A 4,014-nucleotide genomic window follows, 5' to 3' on the forward strand; every position below is an offset into this window, starting at 1 on the left:
GGGTAATTTACAAACAATAGACATATCTTCCTCAGTTCTAGAGGATGAATATCCAAAATCAAGGTGCCAGTAAGTTGGATGTCTTTGACAGCCTGGTCTCTATGCTTTCCAAGGTGACATTCCTCCAGAGGGGACAAATACTATGGGCCTACATATCAGAAGTGGTGCAAAAGAAGAGAGGCTCTCTTCAAGGCCTCTTTTATAAGGGCATTCATCAGCATAAGAAGGTAGATCTCAGAACTTAATCACTTCCTCCACCTGGCAACACCCCTACAATGAGGACTAAGTTTCAACAAAGGATTTTGGACCAGACTCACATTCCATAGCAGCTAGTTCACATCTTATTATTACTTTCGTACAAGTGAAGGAGACAGTCAGCTATGAAGTTTTAACTCAAAGCAAGTCACCTGCAGATATCTCTCCTTCATTAGAGTAACAAAAATTGCAGGTCCTAAACCTTGGGCTATTGGAGTACTTCGATGGAAATTGTGACACTGCACTTTTACTGTTTCAGGTATTGGCTCTGACAAGATACTAGCAAATAAATATAGTGAGAGAGTAAGGTAATGAGTCAGACAGAGGGAGAAAGAGAGAGAAACAGACCGTCAGACTCAGTGATTTAGTAGAAATCATTTGCTCTTTCTTCTCTACAGACCCCTCAGTCAAATAATGAGAAAAATTGCAAAGGGAACATGTTCTGCCAAGTTAGATTTTGTCAAAGTGGGGCCAGTTTTCTAGGTTTGCCTGCTGCTGCCTAGTAACTAGCAGGGAGGATTTTCTTCTCTCACCTGGGCTAGTTCTCTGGCAGCTGATTTCTCATTCATAGTCTGTTGTCTTGAGCTGGGTGGAGACACCTTGCAATGTGCAGTACCTTGTCAATGAGTTTGAAGAGCTTTCTGGAGCCTGTAGGACAAGGGGGCCCATTGGAAGAGACCAAGGAAAGGTGGATGATATGACACTGAAAGTCCTTGAGAATGTACGGGGATTAAAAAGGCTTTTAAAAACCAATCACTAATTCAATATGATTAATTATCTTAAAGTAGCTTGTAGAGTGTTTTCTCAGCAACAGTGAAGGTCACTTGGAATGAAGTAAACAAACCACAGCTAATGTGCTGACATTTTAAAGAGAAAAGGCAGTTGCTAAAAATGCCTATTCAATTTCCACTACTTACTATAAGTCATTAGAAGCAAGGAATGTGTTCATCGATCTAAAGTGGCTCAGACACTGTCTTCTTTATTCTAGTTAGAGAATTGAGAACTTGCCATAAGAAAACTCTTAAGGTGGGAAGGGTTTGTTTCGCAACCCTAGAACTGCTCACTCAAAAGGAATAGCTAAATTTCTATTACCATAATTATCTGAGTGAGTTCTAGGGTCTTGCAACACAAACAGCATAATCTGGAAACTCATTAAAAATGGAGAATTGGAGTTGGGTGTGGTGTCTCAAACTGGTAATCCCAGCAGGGATAGAAGGATCTGTGGTTTCAGGTCAGACTGAGCTACATAACAAGTTCTTGTCTCAATACCCCCCCATTAAAAAAATAAAATGTGCATTTGATAAAATATTCTACGGATTCCTACACACATCTGTTTGAGAAGCATTGGTTTGGGCTAGCATTGACTGTAGTTTAAACATTCGACAGAAAAGGGAGCCAGTTAAGGAAAGGAGAAAATGTTACCTGAGAAAAGAATCTCTACTGCTGTGTATAAACCCACTTCTATCCTCTAATCCAGCCTCAAAGTAAAAAAGTTAATGTTCCTGCTAGCTGTGTGGCCCAACACTGGAGTATAAAAGCACATCTGAGTTTAAGTAATATCCAAAAGGTCAAGAAGAGGCAGACTTCAAAGGACAAACATTAATCAAATTATTACACAAAAATGCTTTTAAAGTATTTTTATGGCTAAGGTTACTAGCTACACACAGCTTGCCACAGTGGTTCAAATGCTAACGCCTAAGATGCATTTAGTCTTGTAGGTACATGGTTTAGGAAAAAAAATCAGCTAGCGCAAAGACAGAACTTCAGCCAAGCAAGGCGAAGATACCATCAGGGAAGACTGATGCAAAACATCTGGGCCAGGTTTGGCAGCCACTGCAAAAACTGAGGAGAAAGGCTGTGTAAAAATGTCCATCCCCACAACATCATCACAGGAAGTTTCCTTTGTGTTGTGTTTTTGTAATTGATACTAAATGGACACATTATTAGATCTCTCTGGAGATAGTTTGAGTTTAAATATTTGGGAAAAGGAAAAGTTGCTTTCTCCATTTTTCTTTCTGCACTTTCTAATTGCTTATCCTGAGGCTTTTAATCTGGAATTGGTATGACAGACTCACCCCACATTATGAAGTTGTGCAGGCACTGGCTGATGCTGCAGAAATAAAGGACTAAAAATAGACACATATCTCTAACTCATCAAATGACCATATAAGCTTGCCATCTAGAAAATACCCAGAGCAGAACAATTTTGCCTCTACAAACTCAGCCCAAATCGTGATTTCATAAATTCATTAGCAAGCAAAGCATTTGCCTTTTTTTTCTTTAACATTTTCATGAAAGAGAAAAACACGTGTATTTTAAAGCAAGAAATCTGCCTTTACTTTTTTCCCTTCCAGAAAGAAAAAATCCTGGACAACTCAGTCTATCTTCATGGGGAAATTCTTTCCTATAGATAGAAACACTTTGCTTTACTTACCCCTGATTATCTGGGAGCAAGATTATAAAGTGGACTAACAGAGTCCATTAATTCTTTTTCTCCTTAGATTCAACCTGGTGTCTTGTTTTGCTGGGTTGGTGAAGATGGAGTTTTAAAAAAACAAGAAAGCAAAACAAACCCAATTTCATTGTAGTCCAAGGAAAGTTGTGTACTTCAAAACACAAAAACAAAGAGTGCCATAGGGCAATCTGCCTGACTTTAACTGGGCTCTGAGATAACAAGGTGGTTGCTATTATTATCTATTTACCCACAGCAGTGACTTTTGCATGTGAAGAGCAAAATTGGTAGTAGTGTTACCATAGTGCTTGCAAAACTACGAGAGAAAGGTGTATCCATTGTATATAATCACTTTCACAGTGTAGGACACATTTATTTGAATATTTTCAGGCTGCTATTTGTATAAGTACTTAAGTCACAAGGTGCAGTAGATAGCTTCCATGATGGTCCCCGATGGTCCTTTCTCCCTAATAGTATATTGGGTAATACTTTTCTCTGGAGACACGGCCCGATCCAGTAGCGATCTGTTGCTAGTATATAGAATAAGGCACAAATGATCGTTTATATCTTGAAACTTCATTATAAAAGGTTGTATGGAACCTTTGTCTGTCTGGTTCTCACACACATCATCACCATCATCATCACCATCTTCATCATCATCATCATCATCATCTGCTCTTGGACCTGCCATCTGCCATTTATGAGCAAGCCTATAAAGAAATGTTTCATGACAAATAACTGAAGCCTCTGCACAACAGCTGTCTGAGTACACTTGGGAAGGGATTGTACAGACTCAACAAGTCTCAGACAGCTGTAGTTCCATCTGACACCTTGATTATACCCTTAGAACATGATCTGAAGTGGAACCACCCAGCCAAGCTGTTCTTGCATTTTCTACACAGAAACTATGACAACTCTATTATATTCATTTCAGCAGCACGTATACTAAAGCAATATAGAACAATATAGAGATGATTATCATGGCTCCTACATAAGTATGGCATGCAAATTTGTGAAACATTCAATATTTGTTATCAACATGGAAAAAAATGTCAATTGCTTGAGGATGCTAAATTTGGGAGTGATTTGGCAAATGACAATGGATAACTAAACACACAGAGGTACAAATTTCTTTTAGATTTATTCAGCAGTTATTTACAGAGAAACTACCGTATACCAAGCACTGCCTAAACAGGGGTTGATCATCTACTGGACATAGAAAGACATCAAGGTTTTCTTGGTTTCTAGGACCCAAATACATGGCACAGAGAGGATTTTATACTTGGAGATTTGTGTTTGTTGCAGTC

The 4,014-nt window shown here is 38.8% G+C and overlaps 1 non-coding gene across 1 annotated transcript; it reads left to right on the forward strand.

Moving 5' to 3' along the window:
* Nucleotides 1-3,630: 3,630 nt before the first annotated feature.
* On the forward strand, nt 3,631-3,739 carry LOC125344375. Its single transcript, XR_007209507.1, has one exon. It is a non-coding gene; the product is annotated as a U6 spliceosomal RNA (small nuclear RNA).
* The last annotated feature ends 275 nt before the right edge of the window (nt 3,740-4,014 follow it).

This window comes from Perognathus longimembris, chromosome 28 (assembly GCF_023159225.1).
Source record: "Perognathus longimembris pacificus isolate PPM17 chromosome 28, ASM2315922v1, whole genome shotgun sequence".
Classification (NCBI taxonomy): domain Eukaryota; kingdom Metazoa; phylum Chordata; class Mammalia; order Rodentia; family Heteromyidae; genus Perognathus; species Perognathus longimembris.